Source organism: Octodon degus, unplaced genomic scaffold, assembly GCF_000260255.1.
Source record: "Octodon degus isolate 3935 unplaced genomic scaffold, OctDeg1.0 scaffold00075, whole genome shotgun sequence".
Taxonomy (NCBI): domain Eukaryota; kingdom Metazoa; phylum Chordata; class Mammalia; order Rodentia; family Octodontidae; genus Octodon; species Octodon degus.
In genome coordinates, this window is record NW_004524651.1 from 9,598,456 (window position 1) to 9,620,911 (window position 22,456).

At 47.3% G+C, this 22,456-nt stretch overlaps 1 pseudogene; it reads left to right on the plus strand.

Annotated features, from left to right (window-relative positions):
• The first annotated feature begins 15,356 nt into the window (after positions 1 to 15,356).
• The window catches only part of LOC105742810, a 61,765-nt pseudogene continuing 54,665 nt past the window's right edge, over positions 15,357 to 22,456 (plus strand).

Genomic DNA, 22,456 nt, shown 5'->3' on the forward strand with positions numbered 1-22,456 from the left:
AGAGAAGACGGATGTAAGGGAACAATAAAGAGCTGCGCAGAAAACCAACCAGTGGTTGCGTCGTTCTTGCAGGCAAGGCCGCGCGCGACAATTCATCACTAAATACACCTAACATAGGACAGGTACTGAACTAAACAGCTGAGGTACCTTTGTGTATGCATGTATATATGTGAATATGTACATGAATATGTGTGCATTTCTATTTATTCTTTTTATGTTCTTTCTATTTATTTTTATTGATCTGTTTTTTTGAGATAAGTCTTCCTCCATAGCCAGGCTGGCCCCACACTCCTGGGCTCCAGGGATCCTCCTGTCTCAGCCTCATGAAGAGCTAGGACTCTAGGTGCATGTGACAATACCCAGACTCCTTCTATTCTTTACCACATTAAATATTAAGTTAATAATTTTATGATAAAGTTCCTATGCCAGGCCCACCTGAGATATAACGCCACCTTGTCTCAGCTCACACAGTCAGAAATGCTGTAAGTTGGTGCCGCTTAGATGTAAATGCAGTGGGAAATCAAGTCTTCAGGGGAAAGGAGAGGCTGGGTCGCTGATGGTGGCTTCGTAAACTTGAACAAAACTTTCCAAAGTCAGGGTGGCAGCCAATGCTTTTGATTGAAAACTAAGGTGTTAATATTCACTTATTTATTCACCCCACCTGTTACGGTTTGCGTCTAGATGTCCCCCCGAAGCATCACGCAGTCCTGCAGTGGGATTCTAAAGGTTCTGATTGATTTGTGATCTAATCTGTGACTGTGGGTATGAGCGCTACCCTGGTGCGGCAACCCGCACACAATAAAAGGGAGGGGAGAGGCTCACTGTGTTTGCTCTTGTTGCTTCTGCTGATTTCCACTGCCACTAACTGTCGCCCGCTGCCACGTGCCACCCTGCCTTAGAACCAGCTGACCGTGGAAAGAGACCTCCGCAAGCTGTGAACTAAACAGCCCTTTCCTTCCTTAATTCGGGACATCGGGCATTTCATCTGAGCAATGAGAGAAAAATAACTAAGAGACGACCTTTCATATGTTAGTCTAAAAATGCAAATGAGTAAATGCAGCCATTTATAAAAGTGCAGATTGGAAAAAGATCTAAATAACCAATAACAGAAATGAAACATGTTGTGATCGTGAAGATTGCAGAAGCTGCTTTAAGTTTACACATTAGAACTGCGCATCACACCAGAGCGTTAGAACTGCACATGCTCGCAGATGAATGAAAACACGAAGGTCATGTGTTACTGTGATGACAACTGCAAAGACAAATCTGGGTCAAGCACTGGTGAATAACGCAGCCCCCTTTTATGATTAGACAGCTTCTCCCACTTGGACAGCCACAGAGCCAGTGTCCCTAGCCCCTGGCACGGAGTGACACAGACACCAAGCAGAGCGGACCTCCCTCCTCCTGGATGGCCCAGTGCCCAGGGCTACAGCTCTACCTGCTCTGACCTCATCAGAACGGGTGGGCTTGAGAAGACTGTGTCTCACATCAGCTACCTGGGCAGGACAACAGAGCTGACCTCAAATCTGGGGAGGAGCCCAGGGCCTTCTGTCATGACACCTCAAGCCTGGGGCCCCACCCTGTCTTCCAGCTTCTGTGAGGATGTACCAGACTCCAGGGCCCTGGCAGACTGTTCCTCCATGAGGGTAGATGGGATCCATGATCAGAAAGTAGAGCCGCCATGTCTCTGTGTGGATATAAGCAGGCCATCTTCTTTGCCCAGAAGTATTAGGGCATCTGAGGGTGTGTTTGCCTTCTTCTAAATCCAAGCAGACCCTCAAGTCTGATATTTTGGTTCACTTGACCTCAGCTGAAGTCACAGATCAGCAAAAGCAGTGACAACTTCTTGCTCGGAAAGTGACAGCTAGTGTCCACAGAGGTGTCCTGTGACATGTGGTCCAGCCACTTAACATTGCTTTGTTCCACTCACACTTCAAGATGTGTTTCCTGCTTAATCAGATTAGCATGAGCAAAGGCAAGAAAGTGAAAGTAAAGAACACAGAGAAAAGTATGAGTCCAAAGCACATGGAGAGCGTAAGGCAGCAGAGGCGAGTTCCTGGGCCAGAGCATCATTAGGAGATTCGCAAGGTGGTGGACATCACTTTTCTCACGCATCTTATGGACAATGTGGTGATCCTGCAGGAGGCGCAATGGCCGTGAGCAGGACCACCTCTGCTCCCTCACTCGTGACACCAGAACACCATGGCCACGACAGGGTCTTCCACCACTCCTAACTCTCTTACTGGCAGCCTGCGATACAGGAGCACAGGAAGCAGCCTCAAAGGAGTAGGAGAGAGAGCTGCTCCCAGATGCTGCATGCTGGAGTCTGCTATAGACTTAGGAGTCCAGGGGAGGGCAGTGCCAGCAGGGAGCTCAACGGGGGGCTGGGCGGCACAGCAGGTGTGTCAATTACTGAGAGAAACAGATGTGATGCTGGTGCAGGCACAACAGCTCAGCACAGCCCAAGCTGAGGAGGAGCAGGCTCAGGGCTCTGAAGTGATTGGAGGCTGCCAGAGGAACTTTCTTAACAGGGTATGTGCACGGCATCACCTTATGACTCACAGGCGCACTGCGTGGGCCAGATGGACAGGAGACTCATAAGCTGCGCACAGCTCAGCTCCCAAAGAAGTCCTCTGGCTGTGCCTGCAGTGTGGCGCTGGCTTGGGCAGCAATATCCCACTTACAGAAGGGGCCACACACAAAGGACACGCTGCAGCATCACAACTCCTTAACCCTCGGGGACTTTTAGATTATGTAAGTTGCCACTGCATCCAAATTTATCATTTCACTTCTGGAATTCTGAATACCTAAGTTGACTTAAATTGATAAAAATCTTTACTTTGTTGTTTTCAATTCTCTACATGAATACATTTCCATAAATGTGCACTGCTCTGATTCTTAATTTTCCTTTAAAGTTATAATAATGCATCATGGTATGTTGTTCAAATATAGAAAGAGCCTTCTGTGTTACCAGCCTGAGAATTTTTTTATACCTTAAAAAGGTTTAGCTTACAAAGAAACCTTGTTAGGACCCCAGTAGTAGACCCACTAGAAGCAGAAGTGTTCTGGGGGCTCCACACTCTGGTTCTCAGCTGTCCAGCTCCCTCACACCAGAGGCACAGGCTCGAAGATCAAGGAACCAGGGAGCTTCCCCTCTGCAGTAAGCACAACCAGGCCAAGGAACCGAGCAACATCCGCTTGCACCTTGGGCACTTCCCTTAGTGCTGAGAGAAAATGCCCAACACCCATCACTTAAAGGGGGGAGGTTTGCTGGGCTCCCAGCATGCAGAAGTTCAAGCCTTGCTTGGCAGTGCAGCTCCTAGGCTGGGCAGCCCGGCAGGAGGAAGGGGAAGGAGAGCTGCTCACCTCATGGTGGACAGGAAGCAGATAATAAGGGGAGGAGCCAAAGAGGAGGGTGGAGCCTTCAGACCACACCCCTGTGACTGCCTCTTCCCACCAGACCTGGCTCCCTAACAGCCAGGCAGCCTGATGACCCCATCACCTTCCAAATCCCCCCTTACTAGAGCGTGATGCTCTAACATCTAGATATAAACTGCAATCACATCCGGAATTTTGTAAACTAAAATGTAAAATGGTAGGGGCAAAAAATAAATAAATGATCACTCTTAAGGCTAGAACATATAAATTTTAACACTTATGTCTCGAAGCAGTTCCTTTGCAATTCCGTTAAGCATGAACAGAACACTTCACATTGCATTTCAGCTCCTTCCCGCCTTCCTTCCAAGAGTACGTGAGAGACACCTGTTGGTAACAACCAGCTGACTTCGTCACACACTGTTATAAACACTGCCTTCTCTGGTGGCCCCAAGCAGAAGCGATAGGGTTTTCCTTGTCACTGCGGGTAGGTACCCCTGCCTCAAGAGTCTGAGCTAAGCAGCTCACAACCCCTGCTGCAAGGACTTCTCCACATGCAGTCCACACCGACATCCCTTGCACCCTCAGGCTGCGTCCCACCTCAGTCCTAGAGAATAGAAAATTCACACATTGCTTATCTCCCTGGGCAGAGGGGGAGCTGAGTTCTGGGAGCCACACAGGTTGTCTGCTGTCCCTACGTGGCACTTCCCGGGGGTGGACACAGGCATGTGGACAGATGAGTGTCACGCGCAGCCTGACACACAGTGAGTGAGATGCCATGGCTTGGCGAATGCACGAGCAGACACGAGTGCTCATTTGCACTCCTTAAGAGGCACAAAGGATACATCTGGGAAAGAAAATGAAGGAGGATTAATTCTAAACAGAGAACGCCTTTCTGAACAAGAAGCCACTGCTTCTTGAGACAAATAGAAATTTCTCAAACAGCTTGCAGCAGAGACAATGCAAGGGAGGCTAAGAATCAAGAGCTACCTCCGCAAACAGTGGAGTTGGGGAGGGCAGAGGCACAGCCTGCGGGAGCCACAGCAGAGAGGCTGGACTGCAGGACTGGGAGGGGCAGCACGAGGCCAGGCGAGACCGGCAAAGTCTCCCGAGGGAGTTCAACCTTCCCTCCGGGGTGCAGAGATGCATTAGAGACCTTGGGGTGGCTGGGTGGTGCGGAGCTCCTCACTGTTCCTTTGTAAATTGCAGAAGGCACGGCCGAAATAGATGTGAGAGCAAAGCCTCGGGGGGAATGACAGACAGTAAGGTCACCTCAGCATGCGTTCATGGGGCACTTGCTGAAGAAAGGCAGGGGATGAAAGGAGACGCAGATGCCCACCCACGAGCATGGCCAACAACTGCTGACCAGAAGGCTGCATGGTAGAGAAAAGGCAGAGGTGGTGCCAGCCCCCAGGGGGACAGCAGTGGACAGAGGAAGCCAGTGGAGTACAGGGGAAAAATCAAATAAATTAGTTTCAAAGGTATAGAACATTAGGTATGTGGAATGATCTATGAGAAATATGTGTCCAACAAGAGCCACTGGAGAAAATACTGAGACAACTGCAGTAGGGCCAGGACATAAGTGGTCCCAGCAGAGGTGATGGGGAGAGAGGGACCCCAGAGGCCTGAGGACACAGGGCCAGGAAGGAAGTCCCAGGACACACAGCAGGGGTACAGGGCTCCCAAGGGCCCGGAGATCAACACTGTCAAAGCATCCAAATGGCCAGGTGAAACTAGGAAGGAAAAGCAGCTGCTGGATTGGAAGTGTGGGTGTCCCCAGGACCTCAGAGAGGGCTTCAGTACAGGGACAGGATCGGAAGTCAGACTGAGAGGCCAAAGGCAAAAAGGACATGTTGGGAAAGAAGCAAGCGGGGAGCGGCTCTGCAGAGCTCGCAAGCCAGAAAGAGGCGGGCGACAGGAATACCGGCCAGAGGGAGCGGGGCGGACCCCTTCTTCCCTTGTATAACACACAGGATACCTGAGGAGCAAAGAGCACTTGGGAGTCTCAGCTGTGGAAAGTAACAGAAGGAGCCCAGGCCCTTCGCAGAGAGCAGCTCACCCTCTGAGCAGAGGCACACCAGGGGGAGCCTGAGAGCTCAGGTGGGACAGAGCCTGCCATGACTCGGCACCCGACTACTCTCCGGGCTCCTGGCCCAGGCTTGGTCTCTATCCTATGAGGTCCCAGGGAGGCAGCAGAGCCCTCAGTCAGTGGGGCTTGGCAGGAGGAGCTCAAGTCATGGGGCCATGCCCTCAAACAGGTGCTGAAACCCAGGCTCAGCCTCTCTCTCTCTCTCTCTCTCTCTCTCTCTCTCTCTCTCTCTCTCTCTGTCTCTCTCTGTCTATGTCTGTCTGACTGGCTCTTTCTCTGTCTCTCTGTCTCTCTCTCTCCCCCTCTCTCTTTTTCTCCCTCTCTCTCCCTCCTTTTCTCTGTCTCTCTCCCCCTCTCTCTTCTCTCTCCCTCTCTCCCCATCTCTCTCCCTCCTCTCTCCCTCCTCTCTCTCCCCCTTCTCTCTCTCTCTCCTCTCTCTCTCTCCCTGCTTTCTCTCTCTCCTCTCTCTCCCTCTCTCCCCCACCCCTTCCTGGACACTAAGCAACCTCCCTCACCACATGCTCCTGCCACCCTGGTACTCAGCCTCAAGCAGGCCCAAAGCAGTGTGGCTAGGCAGTCATGGACTGAACCCTCTGAATCAGGAGCCAAAATAAACCTTTCCTCCTTTCAAGTTGTTTGTCTCTAGGGTTTTGCCACAGCAAGAGAAAGCTGATAAAAGCTGGGAATAAAGTAGGTTAGGTGGTGAATGAGATGAAAAACAGGAGTTTGAGATCCAGAGAAGAAGACGATGGAATCACGTGCAGCAGCTTCATTCTCTTCAAGACGCAGCAGGGCCAGGGCAGGGAGAGGGACCTCTGAAGAGCAAGAACCGGGAGCGCAGTGGACAGCCAGCCTGGAGGGCAGGCGCACAGAGCATCTGAGCACCCCGCGCCTGTGCCGAGGAGGTGACCACAGCAAGCGGGATCTCCTCCAGCAGCTCTTGGCAGCCAGAAAATGGGAGCAGATGGTGAAGTCTGCGGGCAGCTGGAGCCGATGAGGAGCCGGCCCGGAGGATAGAGGTGCCAGGCGGAGAGGAGCAGAGCTAATGTCTGAGGGGCCTGGCTGGCGTGGGAGGCGCGTGGAGTCAGACAGCACCCAGCCAAGAACAGAAAGAAATGGAAGAGCTAAAGTACAGGACATGGTTGTTATTGTCATCGTTGTTGCTTAAGATTCCATAAACTGAACAAGAAAAAAAACTAAGACCTATCAGGGAGGGGATTTCAAATTTCAAGATGCGGAGAATCAGTAGCTCATTTGATAAACACGCGTCTGGCACTGCGTCCAGAGCACTGCAAGGCGTGGGCAGAAGGAGCCTGGGTTCGCGAAGGAGAGCGCGGGTCGCGCAAGCTGCTCTAATCCACGGGTTTCAAAGCGGCCATCACTTGGGAACTTGTAGGAAATGCAAAGTGGGGGGGAGGGCAGGAAGGAAATAGACCAGGAAACCAGAAAAGTGGGAGGAACGCAGGAGAAATATTTTCAAGAAGTACAGGATTGTGCTGCTATTAAGATTGATTTAAGAAAAGTAAAACAGCTTGAGAACTGAATGCGGATCACTGATTTCAGTAACTGAAAGACAAATGGCCTTGACCTGAGATTCTGAGTGGATACTGGGCTGCAGGGCCAGAAAAGGCAGGGCAGGGCCGGGCGGGGCGGGCCAGAAGAGATCCGAGCTGGGCGGAGCAGAACAAAACAGATCTGAAGCTGGAGAAAGATGCGACCGAGCGAGAAGAGGGATTGAAAGCTGGCGCGGGGTGGGCTGGAGGGGAGTGGGCGACAGGCTGGCAAAGCACCTGTGCAAGACAGCTCTCGGATCTGCACGTGGCAAGGCGCCCCGGAAGTGGTCCCCTTCGGAAACACCCAGATGTAAGAGCCATATTCTGTAGTGCTGGAGTCACTTATGTATTGTTGGCCACTGATGACAGGACAAGGAGAAAGGAACCCAAACGGGGTGACCTGTGATCCAACCCTGGGGTCCCTTCTGCAAGACAGGTCCCTGCTGCTGCACACGCGGGAGAGAAAACAGAAAGTGGAGCCTTAGCTCTTGCCAATAAGGAACCGACAGCCTAGTGGAGGAAACAGATACCTCATGCGACAGGAAAATCCAGTTGCAGAGACATGAATGAAAAGCTAAGGATACAGTGAGTAGAAGAATTTACACCGCTTGCGGTTGCTGCCATTTGGTTTTTCTTCTTCATCCAGTAAATGCTAAGTGAATGCTTACTCTGCCCTTACAAGGCAGCCAAAGAGTAAACCAAGACATCGGCCTCTACCCACCACCAATTCTAGTGGGTAAGGACAAACAATCAACAAGGTAAGTTTAAGACACACAGCACATTAGACACAGTAAGTGTCCAGGAAGGAAAGCAGGGCACTCGGAGGAAGTATCTGCAGGCAGCTCCACAATCTTCCCGAATGTGGTGACTCTGAGCAGACCCTTGAAAAGCAAGGAGACTATGGAATCGCGTCTTTAAGCCCCAAAAGCTATAAAACTGCCAAGCAGCAGCTACAGCCAACAAAAACATGCTTCACGTGCAAGAGTGCAGCGGCGAGTTTCTACTGAATACCTGACTTGGCTGTCTGTCATTTCATTGATGGAGTGCAGGTTTCCACTATTGATTAGACTTCTTTGCCACTAGAGTGCCTTTAGTCCCCCCAAACCATACTTATAAACCATTATTTTAAAGCTAATTGTATTTCATCTACTTGGAATTCATTGATATAGATAAAGGCCAGCTGGGTGAGAATAACCTATTGAGTAACTTACTGTTTGTCCTTTGAGTTGACGCATTATCTCTCTTCACATTCTGTGCATCTCTCTACACTTTCTCTACTTCCTGCTACCAGTGCTGCTCTGTGATACCCCCAGAATGTTAAGATTTAAGTATGCAACTGTGTTATGCCACCTAAATGAAGCAAAATCCAGTTATTCTATTTCCAGATTAAGTTAAATATTAATTTGGGGAGAATCAACATTTTCGTGTTGTAGCTTTCCATCTTGTCAGACATGAGTTTGTATCCTTCAGTAAAATTTTCTATTCTTCGCTTAAGGTCCTTCTTATTTCTTGTTCATTTTGTTCTAAATATTTTATACATCATTCCATAAAATTCTGGAATTTTTTGAGGTAATGGATAAATGTTTATTTTTTTAACTTAATACTAATAAATCATTAGCTAGCATACAGTAAAGCTAATAGTTTTTATTTTTATCCCCTTTCCAATAACATCCACATTCTTGTATTAATTTTAACATTTTACAATTAGATTCTCCTGAGTTTTCTAGGTATAAAATTGTATCACTCATAAAGCTACATTTGTATGTAGTCTTCTTCCAAATTTTATAGAACTTGTTTGATTTGGTTGCCTATTTTATTCACAGGATTTGTTAAGACAATCCTAAATACTTGTGATGACCATAGACATCCCTGTCTCCTGAACTGAAAGGGTCTTCAGGTTTTACTCTAGCATATCTGCTGCTGTATTTTATTTTGGAACGTTATTTTACTGTATTTAATCCTGCTTTACATAAGAGGTTTGCTTGCAGTGCAGTTTAATCAAAAGCCTTTTCAGGGCTTAGACATCATTACATGGCTCTCCACTCCTCATCTGTCAATAAGTGAACTCCATCAGCAGGGTCCACGCTGCGCCCATCACCTTGCTGCATGTTGCATTGGTGAGTACCGAGCCCTGCTCGGCACTGCCATGTCCTTCTTGTACGTGTGCCTGGAGCACATTTGCATATTTATAATTGTATATCTGTGTTCATATGTGACATTCATTTCTAGTCTAGCATTTTGGCATTTTGTACGATCTTTCTTGGGTTTCATTTACTACTTCATAAAAGAACTTTCAGCTTCTGCTGGAACCTGCAGCCAGGCGGAAATAACTAGGGCAGAACTACTGTCAGAGGCTTCCCAGAGGAAAACCACAGTGAGAAGCTGCTCACCATCACAGCACGGGGAAACCCGACAGCAGAGAGTGAAGAGCTGCTAAAGTGAAAAGCACTGGCACACAAAGCCCAGGCAAGAGAGGTGTGCGAGAGGCAGGAGAAAAGGAAGAAAGGACAATGGAGGGGGAAGAGGAGGAAAAGGAGAGGAAAAACAGGCGATATCTCGACTGAAAGATCACACCAGACGGGAGAATGTGGAACACAGGAGGAAGACAAGAAACTGCAAGGCAGACGCAAGAGCTCTTAAACGCAGGGAAGAGTGCTAGTCAGGACTGCAGAGCAGGTCTAGTTCTGTCGCCAGAGAAGAATAAAGAAGCAAGGCAGCTCAGTAGTCTTGATGAAACATTCACGGGTCAGGGAAGTGGGCGATCAAGAGCACCTTTGCGGGCAGATCTCCCGCTATTAATGGATTTCCCCATTGGCATGTAGCCGGTGTAAGGCAGGCAGCACGATAAAAATAAACTTCTGCACCGAGACTCATAAAAATGTTGCCATGTAATTGGGATGCCGATATTGAAATGCCCCCGTGAGTACCACCGCGGGCATCATCACACTGACAACCACCTATGCAGGATGGCAGTATTCTTTTCGCGAAGGGCCTAAGGACATATTTCTCTCGACCTTTTCCTTCTTTGTATTCTTGCAACACTTAACATAATCTACTCAGTATGATATATAGCCCCACTTCGTGTTGCTATGCTCATTCACCAGTCCGAAGCTAGATTTGCCTCTATTCAGGAGACCGTGGGGTGGACTTCAATTAATGGACATACTTAAAGCATTGGTCAAGATTGTTTTTTCTTGCCACTAAAATGTTTAAAAGAACTTCTTTCCAAATCATATCTCAGCTTCGCAGCTTGCTAAACTTTTAAAACACTATTCATTTGCAGTGAAGGTTGATCTAAAATCCAAGCAGGAACACTGAATTCCGGTTCCCAAGCTGACCATCTGGGGCAGGAGAGACTACTTTTATTAGGTGACAAGTAAATTAGTGTAACTTAAAAGAAAATTTTTATGTAAAATATTTAAATTAGTTTTGTAAAATTAAATTCCCAGAAAGCATAATTAGGGCAGACATTAAGGATTCTGCACGCACACACCAACACCCTGGAAACTGCAGGAGGCAGAGCAATGACCCCCAAGAGGTCCAGGCCCTTATCCCCACAAAATAGTTTATTAGTGTCTATTAACCTTTACAAAATAGTGGCCTTAACATGGCCTGTTCCTGCATGCCTGTAACAGATCTGATCACATTCATTCTCCCCACTGCCCGGCCTCACGCCCTCTTCCTGCCCTTACTCCCTTTTGTCCAATAATAGTCTCCTTTCTCTTTTTATGCCATGGGTCCTTTAGATCCCACATAGTAAGGAAAACTCGGGCTGCTTGTCATTCTGAGTCTAGCAGGCTTTGTGCAACATGATCATTTCCCGTTCCACCCATTTTCTTGTGAATGGCACAGTTCTGCTCTTCTTTAGGGCTGGATAGCAACCCACCGTGTACTTGTACCACATTCTCTTCGTCCATCATCCCTTGATGGGAAATCAGTCTGATGCCATATCTTGGCTCCTGGAACTTGCACTGCACTAACAGAGTAGGTGTCACCGGCCTTGATTCCTTCCAGCACGCTCTGAGGAGAGCGTAAGTGGTCCTGTGGTAGCTTGCTATTAGTTCCTAAGCAGCCTCCACACTGGCTTCCATAGCGTCCACACTGGCTTCCATAGCGTCCACACTGGCTTCCATAGCGTCCACACTGGCTTCCATTCCCATCAGCAGTTTCGTACCTTGCGTGGGTTCCTTCGCACACTGCGACTGTGCCAGAATGCTCCACAAAAAGTGTTGCATTGCCTGGCAAGCTCAAGGTCCTGAGTTCAATCCCTGGGTACCGGGAAAAAAAGAAAAGGAAAAAGAAAAAAGAAAGCTTTGCAACTGGAGTGGGAGGGACTCTCAGGGTACCGTCAGGTTGCGTTTCCCTCCTTAAGGCTAAAGAAGCCGCATTTCTTTTCCTAGGCCTGCTGGCCATTTGTACTTGTTTTGAGAATTCTCTGATCAATTCCTTTGCCCATTTGGGGCTGAGCTGTTTGTTTTCTTAGTCTTGAGTTTTGTGAGGTATTTATCCTAGATTTTAATGCTGTGTTGGAAGAGTAGCTGGCAGAGATTTTCCCCCATTTCACAGGCTCCATCTCCATGTCGTTGATTAATTCCCTTGCTGGACAGAAACTTTTTACCTTGAAGGAGCTCCATTTGTTGATTCTTACTGCTATTTTCTGTGCTGTTGGAGTCCTATTCAGAAAGTGTCTGACCAGTCGAACTTTGTAGATATGAACTGAAGTCCTTGAGTTGGAGCGAGGACACTGCTAAGTGCAATGGAAGCAGCAGGCTGCAAAATGAAATGCTTCCCAGCTCCAGCCAGAGGAGAGGACCCCAGAGTCAGAGCGCCACCACTGTGCTGGCTTTGAGGACAGCCAAGGACACGGTGGCTGCCAGAGGCTGGAAAGACAGACACCAGCACATCCCCTGGCCCTGGGAGAGACGCAGCTCTGCCCCCACCTTGACCTAAGCCAGGAGAGATGCGCGCCACACTTCTGGCCTACACAGCTCTGTGATGATGAGTTTCCACTGCATGTGTGTGCCACCATGTCTGTGGTTCTGGAAGTGACAGAGAACAGAGAGAACTGGGTAACAGGAATAACGGGCACTGATAATTAGTAAACTGTTCTAGCCCATCACGAAGAAGTCTCTAACTTCCTGATAATTGGGAAATTAACCAATAATTGCATCAAATTTCTCTGAAAAGAAAGAATCCATAAGTAATACAGTAGTTTAGGTGAATGGCTTCCACACTGTAGGTGCTGCATTCCTAGATTTGAACTGCTGTCTGCAGCACAAAATCCGGAGCAGCTAAGAGAATGCACCCGGGGCAGAGGTGACACTTCCTGTCCTTTGAACTCACACTCAAGGAGCTAATTTATAAGAGGCTTCATCGACAACGAACCCCTTTCTCATTCTCTTGTTTTCATACACAAAACTTACAATGTTAACTCCCCCAAATAGTTTCAAATATACTCCTAGAGTTTTAGGGCTAAAATATACCTAACAAATCAGCCAATGACTTTAAAGATTAAACATGTGATTGCTGCCAAGGACCTTGCTTGTCGCATGGACCAATTACTTATATAAGCGATAAATGTGCATGAATTTGAACGACTGGCTTCAATTCCCAAGCATTCATTTTATGTTTTAAAAATCATTAATAAAATACAGCTTCCTTGGCAATTTAAATCCTAAACTCCTGAATTCAGGTTTGCTACCATAAAAAGTTAATCATGACATCAACAAGCTGAGGAAGAATAATTTCTCCTAAAATCTGAAGCAATGTTAAGACAACTACAGGTAATTAAAAATGCAAAGAAATAGAAAACTACATATAGAGTGGTCTTCAACCTATAGAAAATGTCAAAGTAACATTTTATACAATTTGATGTCTATTTTTGAAGAAGTATTTCTGTACTAAATCTCTGTCACATAGACATGCACCCCTAGTGCCAAGTCCTGGAGCCCGCAGCCAGCACCACCTCTGAGAGGTCCCTGTACTCACGTCCACCAACTGCCCATGCCTGTGATGACCCCAAATCAGAACTTGCCCCCAAGACCCCTCTTGCTGCTTCCAAGCCAGTTCCAAGCAAGCCCAGCTCAGCAGCCCTTAGCAATGCCCATGTCCTGAGTTGTCTCTTTCCATCCCTGTCCTCCAGTCAGCAGTCACCTTTCCACAAGGAGGCTGTGCTCTGCTGACCAGAGCTCCAGTGTCACACTGACCTGTGGGTTGAAGTCCAAGCAGCCATGCCCAGCACTCACAGAACATGTTTATGGAGCCCAACCCAACTTTTAGCCTCAGCAGCTACTCTCTCCAGCCACTAATTTAGCAATTACTTATGGAAAACCTACTACCTGCTTGATTCTATGGCCAAACAGTAGACAAAAAGAGATGCAACACCTCCCTCCCAAGCTTTTAAATCTAGTGGAAGGAATCCAAACATCCAAAATCAGATTACAAACTACATCAAGGGTGTTTAGACAGTAGAGAGCCCTGAGAACCAGGTCTGGGAGATCGCGAAAGCTTGCCTAACAAGAGGCAAAGGCGCAATACCTGTAGAAATGTGAGTACCTAGGATTAGGTCGAAGGAAGATCTGGGGAGGTAGGAGGACACTCAGGTGGAACAACAGCAGGAGCAGGGCCTTGCCTGAGCGGGAGGGGAGCGCACACCACAGGGAGGGGTAACAAGAAGGCAGGGAAGGGCAGATTTGATGGGGCTTGGCAGCCTTGGGAGAGATCCGCACACACCCATCCTATGGGCAATGGGAAGTGTATGAAGGGTATAGAGCAAAGGTTAGGCTATTGATAGGATCAGCCTTAGACTCCGCAGAAATCGGTATGGTCACAGCAAGAGGTCTGTGGGACAGGCAGGAAATCCAACCAGGGAGGACAATTTAGTGCGTCAGGAGAGAACAGAGCAAGCAGACAGGTGCCAGAACATTCCTGAAACAGAGGCAGGAGCCCTTGAGGACACACTGCTCAAGGAAGAGGAAAAAAGAAGATGTCCCAATGGTTCCTAAGGCCCCAGTCACATGCTGGCCACCAGGGCATTCCCTAAACACAGGGCACGCTCACCCTGTGAGACCTCAAGGCCAGGAACTTCACATCCATCACAGGAGATCACTTTCAGCTCAAAGTAAGGAACACATTTCCGGAGCTTCCCAAATGTTTGTGTCTATTCATGATCCTATACTTGGGTATCATTTATTTATTTAATGCATTTAGGATAGTATCTACAGGGTCTAACTATATAGATAGGACTCGTAATGATTCCCTTGTTTTCAGCCTCCCTTGGGATTACAGGGGTGTGCCACCATGCCCCTTCTCAATTTGGATATCTTTTAAATCTGTATACCTTACTGATGTCCAAGACCATAGCCCTGTCATTTCCCCATGATCTTTGCTTTATCAGAAGCCACCAGACACCGGCAGCAGCCAGTCCCCACCTTCAGTTATGGTGCTTTTCCAAAGAGGTGTTTCCCACATGTACCTGCTTCCTAGAGAAGTGGCACAGGCAGGGCTGGTGAGGAATAGTTATGTGAGGAAGGATGAAGCAGAGGGTGTCTACATAGTTAAGCCAAGTATTTTCTATCCCAGCCTCCCCGAAGAAAGCAATGGTAAAACAATGCCTAATGCTAAATCTCTAACGGTCTTCAAAACAGTCCCCTAGGCATCTCCTGAGCAAAACATGATCACTTATCCCAAAAAGATTCCAAGACTTAGGAAAGCAAGTTATGTACACTTCTTGTTCAAGCTATTCAAGAAAAAAAAATACTGTTTGTCAAGTATAAGTGTCTTCCATGTTATAAGCATTTTCTTATCTTGTCACGAGGATGCTGTGGGGAAGTATATTTTACTCCCATCCACAGAAGAAGAACTGTGAGGTTTGAAAAGGTGAACCATTGTTGGAAGTAATACCACCAACTGAGTGGCAAAACCAAAATTCAAAACAAGTTCTCTTTGATCCCAAGCTCACTTTCAAATATCAAAGAGAGGTCATTCCTCAGAAAAACTATAAGTTTGGATTTGTAGAGACAACATGTACCTGGGCTGATTCCTGGCTTAGCGCTCAAGGTCCAGGCAAGCTCCAAGGAGGCGTGACTGAAAAATCTGGTAAACATTTAAAAAAGATTAGAAATACACTAAAAGACATACTGTTGTGAATCCTCCTCACAATCCTTCCGCTCGCTGCAGCGCACTCACCTTTGTTCTTGCTGCTTCCCGAAGCAGTCGCGGGAATCCTCCTTGATGACCATCGTCAGTCACTCTGTGTGGCTGACTCAACGTCCTGAATGGATTCAAAGTGTTTTCTTCTCAGGGTCATTTTGACTTGGGGGAGGAGCCAGGAGGACAGGATGCCAGAGGCAGAGCATGAGGAGGACGAGGGTGCAGCACGCGTGCTTCCGAGTCTGCCTTTCTATCAGGTGTTCATCCTACATGTGGTCCCACCTCGTAAGGCACTCAAGTCAGAAGGCTTCTAGAATGTTGGAGAAAGGAGCAGGCCGATGGGCTAGGCGCGCTCGGGGTGGGGCGGGAGGAACACCAGCTGCACACCTCTTACTATAATAATTCTACCGTGCGAGCATCCTGTATTTAGACCGCAGGTGTGCACCTCTTGTTCCCTATCTTCCCTACATCCCAAACTTCCCCTCTCTGCATGTCTTTCTGGCTTTTCAGAGAAATCCACAGCACTCTCGAGGTCTTGGTGTCAAACCAAGCTCCCACCTTGGACTCAAAACAAAACCGGCAACTGCCAGTCTGGACACCACACCATTGCTGCCACCAGGAGTCAGGACAGGACCACCTGGAAGAGTTGGGCAGGCACTGTGGGGCGAGGGGCCCTGCGGTGAACCTGCAAGGCAGCGAATCAAGAGAGCCATGACCCAGACGTTCACCTGGGAGGAGCAGAGAGCAGGCGGCAGAACCACGGGGAGCCTCACCCCGAGATTGCTCCTCTGCCCTAGCTGAGACCCCAGCTGTCTCCTGTTCTAGGAGTCTGAATCCCTTGGGGCACAAAGGGAGGCACCCATGGGTTCCTACTGTGAAGCATCAAAGCCCAGGAGGGCAGGCAGTGGGGACGTGGAGCAGGTCTGCACCACCAGGGAAGAAGCAGCTCTGAGCTGGGGAGAAGCTTGCAGGCACTGGCCTGATGAGCAGATTCACCAGGATGAGGGGAGCCAGGCTCCCAGCTGCGTAGGGCTGCAATACAAGTGTGTAAGGGGTGGAGACTGGAGCGAATCTTGTGGGAGAAGCCTGGAATGGAGGCTGCACCATGAGCCCAGGGGTTTCTGCTGAGACAGACTCTGGAACAAGAGTGATACAATGTGGTGTGTGTGTGTGTGTGTGTGTGTGTGTGTGTGTGTGTGTGTGTGAGTTTGAATGTGTGCATGTGTGGCACATAAACACACAGCTGTCCTTAGTTCTGCATGCTGAGAGGGCCTCAAGGCAATGACACCCTAAGAACAATGAACCAGAGAAAGCATGAACTTTCTGCAGATGTGACCAATTCAGGGAGAAAATGCAGCCCAGAACATCTGGGGGCCGAAAAGAGAGACGCGCTCAAAACAGCAACAGAGACATCAAAAAGACAGCAAGCCAGGCATAGGCCCTACTTCCAGAGGGGACCATCTGTGCCCCGGAATGGTGAGGGAACTGATGAAAATCCTCTCAGTAGAAGGAGGTGCCACGATTCCATCAGCAAATACATGAACAAATAGAAGCTCAGTGAAAAATAGAAAAATAATAAATCTGAATTTCCTCCTTATAAAAAAAATGGAATCAAAGACCCTATATCACCCAAAGTAGAACAGATCAAAACGATGGCCCTCTGATAGGACAGTGAGGATAAAAAGAAACCCCTCTTCTGTGCTATTTCCTCCCACGCAAGTGACCTGAATGTGTCAGTGGCACACGACACACCCTAAAGCAGAAGCGTCCTGCGGAGTCACTGGCCCACGGGCTTCAGCAGTGTCCAGGTGACGACTCTCCAGATAGGGTGGAGAGGGTTCCAGGGTTCCAGTGACACCACAGCTCCCAGAACACAATCCCAGATAAGCCTGTCACAGGCTGCACAGGCTCGGGACTCTAGGTCAAAACTCAGTGCTGTCTGCCCCAAGCCAGGTTGGTGAAAGGCCCAGGGTAGAGCTGCTGAGCTGCCTCCAGGGTGGGCTGGGCTGCAGCTGGGTGGAGCAGGCCGTCCGCCTCACACTCAATAACTCATGAGGGAGAAGATCCTTGTACTGTTCCCGAAATATCTTTATGGTTTGATGACCATGCTTCAAACATCAAAGTTCAAGACACATGGGTAAGAAGAGAAGGGTCTGTTCAGTGTAAGCGAGAAGGAGGCGCGGAACCCTGAGCACACATTGAAGGTAGGCGGGGCGGCTGATCAGCCCGCAGCCCGAACCCGAGCTGCCTGTTAACTGCTCAGGTCTGAGTGAACACTAAGATGCTCCCGAAGTCACAGCTTTTGTCCTGGCAGCAGAAGTTGGTTATTCCAAACAAAAGTGAAATACTCTTTCAAAGAGCAAAGCACCCTAGTGGGAAGGACCCTTCACAGCAGCCTCCAAAGGAGACACATGTCCAGCTTTGGAAGGGAATGAGCGAGACCTGCAGAAGGGAAGGCGCAGTGCTGAGCAGCGCCTCACCTGCCTAGGGCTCCGGGAAGGGCAGGTGTCTTCATGGAAATGAGCAGCTGCCCGGGGACAGCGTCCATGCTAACTCCCTGGGGCACCAAGGACGCAGTCCACTCTCCAGAGTCCAGGGCTCTTTTGATCCACAGAACCACTGATCACAGAGGCAGTGCACACTTCGTAATGCCTTGACAAGGATGGCGCAAGGACATCTCGTGACGGTGTCCCCGGAGTATCTTCAACACTGAAAACCTTCAATATCGAGTGTCCTTTCGTATATTAGACTTCTCCATGGCCCACAAAAACTGTCCTCAGAAACAGGCCTCATGAATTTAGGGCCTTGCCCCATCTTTCCGCTTTATCCGGGTTTCATCCTCGATAGTTGGCCCATGCTCTTGAAGACGTGGATACGCCCTCTTCCTTTATGGGCACCCGTGCAGCGCCACTCCACTAACTCTCCCAGAACTTAATCAGTTAGATTAGAGATCAGCTGACTCATAAGCAGTGTCGAGAGCAAATAAGTAACTTTCAAACACGGACAGGAAGCTTTATCACAGAGCAGTAGTTTCATTAAAGTGCACGTTGAATACTTCCAGTGGTACAGCGCCCGTGCAACCTCATTACTTAGCATCCCTCTGCTTAGCCATTAGTGATAACCTCATGGCCCAGTGAAGAGGTAATTCTTAAAGGACAGTAGGGAAAAGGGAAAAAATGCAAGTCAATTGCACTATTTGTATCTCTTAGTTCATTAAAAAGGAAGGGTTTGTGTCAATATTGATTGGAGAAATGTCTATGCCCCATCTTGTACTCTGAGCAACTACTTTAAAGATGACAACATGCAATGTATTAGCTATTGTTGTTCTCCTATGATTTTGCTATAAATTTTTGTTTTACCTTTCTTCCATAAAATAAAAAAAAAGAATTCTGTATGTTCAAAGTCGTGAAAATTCCTAAATATATGCGCTCCTTTAAGGACAGTAAAGGCCATCAATACTACAGGGATGAAGCAAAGCGGAGCAGACTGGCGCTTCCCTTCCAGTGCAGGCATCCATGCTCCAGGAAGGCCCTGCCTCTGGGGAAAGGGCCAGACTTCTCCCACAGCGCAGCAAGGGCAGACGCCAGCTCCACGGGCATGTAGCTATGTTGCAGGCACTAACTGCCAGGAAGTAAGCTAGGGAACATAACAAAAGACTCCACAGAATTTTCCAGGCCTCTCTCCAATTTCTAGAAGCGCCAGAGCGCCCAGTGCCACAAGGGCTCCCTGTAAGTGGAGAGAAACACTTTTGGAAGGAGTGCTAATTTTTTGTCAGGCCATTTAGCTAATGAATACTCCAGAGCCTCGGTAAGTCATTACCTCAGTAATCATGTGAAACAATAGATCTTACTGGCCTGATTGGCCCTGATCCTGTACCTTTTGAAAAGATGGAAGATACAGCCTATTAGGTAACCAGGTTTTTTGGAAAAGCAAATGCCTAGGATGTGCTGAGAAAAAAATAGAACAGAAAGCAGGAGATGAAAGAGAAAAGAAATGTAGAAAAGGTAATGAGGTTTTGAAGGAGCCAGCTCGAAAACGACCCTCCAAGCAGAGAAGACGACGCTTGGAGTCAGCTCCAGCGCCCCAGCTCTGGCCGCCCGCAGCCGGGTGAGAGGGGCTTGGCAGGGGGGCGCTCCCAGGCCAGGCGCTGAGAGGCCTTTTAGGACAACTAGCAAAGGCCCAGGGGCTGCGTTTGTGGAGCTCCAGCGGGCTCTCAGTGGGAGAAGAGCAGATACAGAAGGGCCGAAGTGCCCAGGGCGCTCCACCTACGCTGGGAGACGTCGCAGTCGCCAGGTCAGCAGGAGCAGGAGAGAAAAGGCGGCCACCGCTGGGTGGGGTGTGAGAAGGAGGGCAGCGCCGGGGACAGCGGGTCAGCCCCGCGAAGGCGCTGCAGGTGCGGGACGGCGAGGCCGCTGAGCTGGGGGCTGCCTGAGCTCCGCGGAGGGAGAGAGGGGAGCGCGAGGAAGCGCCGCCGAGTCCCGGCCGCTGCGGCCATCACATGCTCCCAGGACCACCTGAGGCCGCAAGCCCAGCTGGGGCAGCTCAGCGGGACGCACGTGCAGGAGGAGGCCCGAAGGGGGACTGCGCAGGGGCCGGAGAAGCCAGGCACGCTGTCACCCGCGGAAGGTGCGGACACCCGGTGCTTACGGGAGGCAACAGCTGACTGAGCCTTCAAACCGAAAAAGGACATGAGCCTAAAAAGAACAAACAACTCATGTTTTGTGAATAAAGTCGATAGACTGCAGAACAGTGATAATCCAATGTCAGATTCCCTAGTTTTGATCATGTTCCTGGTCAAAGGAGATGTTAATATTAGGAGAAACTGGGAAAGGGCTGCACAGGACGATCTCTGGACTTCTCCACAGCTTTTCTGCAAATCAAAAACTGTTCCATCATAAAAATTTATTTAAAAAGAAAAATTTAAGAACAGACATCTCAACAATATTCCACAAGTTATGATATTTAGTGTTCAAGAGTTTCCAAATTTATTTTCAGAAATATCTGCGCAGTTGTACTTGATTACAAACTAACTGCAAAAAAAAAAAAAAAACCATGGGAAATATATCTTTTTATCTCTCAACATGAAAATAGCAGTTATTACTATTTTCTTCTTCTGTGGATACATGAGGCTTTATGGCCATCATCTAGACTAATCTGCTAGGTTTTCCTCTCTTAATGCTACCGTAAGCTTTTCCTCTCCTGTAATTCAAATGTTTTCCAAAGCACTGAAGACACTGAAGAGACCTAACTGGCTGCTCACCGTGTGCCAGTGCTTCCCTAGGCTGCAAATCTGTCGCATATTTAGATTAGTTCCAGCTTCTCACTACTCCTAAATTGTACCCCAATGAACAATATGCATAAATTGAATGTGGATACTTATTTCAGAGACAAACGTCAACAAGAGGAGCTGCTAGGATGACCAAAGCATCTGAGTAACACTTTGGGTTTTTTATTTTATTTTATTTTATTTTATTTTATTTTATTTTTTATTAATTTTAATGAGAAAGAAATAGCAATGAGACAGTTTCAAAACAGGTTCATAGGACAGTTACAGTAATTAACACATTGCATATTGTTGTCTTTGGAGTAATTATTCAGAGGACAAGATGCAGACATGATATCTTATCTAAATACTATTAGTACAAATCTTCTCAATGAACTAACAGAAAGTAGCTGTGTATCTATCCTCACTATTCTGGGTTTTTTAATTTTTATTCATTTTAATGAGAAAAAAGAAGATAGCAATGAAACAGTTTCAAAATAGGTTAGTAGGACAGTTACAATAATTAATACATTGCATATTGTCTTCATAGTATATCATCACTATTTTGCATATACAGATATATATTTTTTCACTACAAAATGATCCTTCATTTATATCCCCCTTTTTTGTTTTATTTTGTCAGAGATGAGTGTTTCACGACCATTCAGATACTGTAGGTGTGTGCATTCAGTAATAGAAAGCTATCAGGTATTCATAACTGTAACTCACAGGATGTACATAATAAATAAAGGAATTAAATAGTATTATCAAACACACCAAAATCTCAGTCTAAAACTAGGTAAGGGTGTAAATAGGTTTTTCACCAAAGAGGAAATGAAAGTGGTTGAAAAAAATACATTAAAATATTCAACTTTAATATAATGTAAGGAAACACAAATTTCAAACTAGATTTGATTCAAACTGATATTGGTATTAAAAATTGGTTATTTTTAACCCAATATACTCCAATAGTCCATAATAGTAGTAGGTTATCTGCAGAACATGCAATGTCAGAAGTTATTGACTTCAGCCTTTTACAACTCAGCTTATTCATATGGCTTTACTTTTTATATCTCGGGTTTATACTTTTCTGCTGGGTGGTTAAGACCAAGATAAAGGAAATTATGGGGCCACAGAGGAAAGTGATCGCCAATGTAGAGTGTGCCTAAGGAGAGTCACCTAGAGAGAAAACATTCTCTCACGCTTCCACAGAGAGCAAATTGGTCAAGCAATGGCTGTGACTCATCCACATGGCTGACACTGACAAAAGATCTACAAACTGCTGTACATGGTTTCAGGGTAAATCCTGAGGGGATTTGACCAGCCTTGTCAGATATAAAAGTTATATTTGTTGTTACATAGTTCTTGCTTTATCTTGGTCTTAACACTTTGGATAACTACTGTCAACCCATCCCCCAGGGGACGGAGGAGAGGGCTGCTCCCGGGTGCATGAAGGAAGTGCGATCTTCTCCACCCACCAGCAAGGGGAATCAGCAGCTATTTTGCTCACTGTCAGTTTGAGATCAAATCTAGTTTGAAATTTATGTTTCCTTACATTCTTGTAAGGTTGAGTATTTTAATGTATTTATTCAATCACTTTCATTTCCTCTTCGGTGAAAAACCTATTTACGCCCTTACCTAGTTTTAGACTGAGATTTTGGTGTGTTTGATAATATTATTTAATTCCTTTATTTATTATGTACATCCTGTAAGTTACAGCTATGAATACCTGATAGTTTTCTATTACTTTTTAAACTTTTTCTATAATGATTTTATTTGCTATATGGAGTTTAATTTGGATGGGCATGCATCTAATTTACTTTATAATTACTTACAGTATTTTTGTTTTTCTGAAATCCTCACTGCTCCCAACATGCTATTAAACTAGTATTAGTATGAAAAGGTACCTAATAAATTTAGAACAGGAAAAGCCAAATCATTTGGGCTGGGGAGATAGCTCAGTAGAATAAGCACCTGCCTGGCAAGTGCAGGGTCCTGAGTTCAATCCCCAGTACCACAAAAACA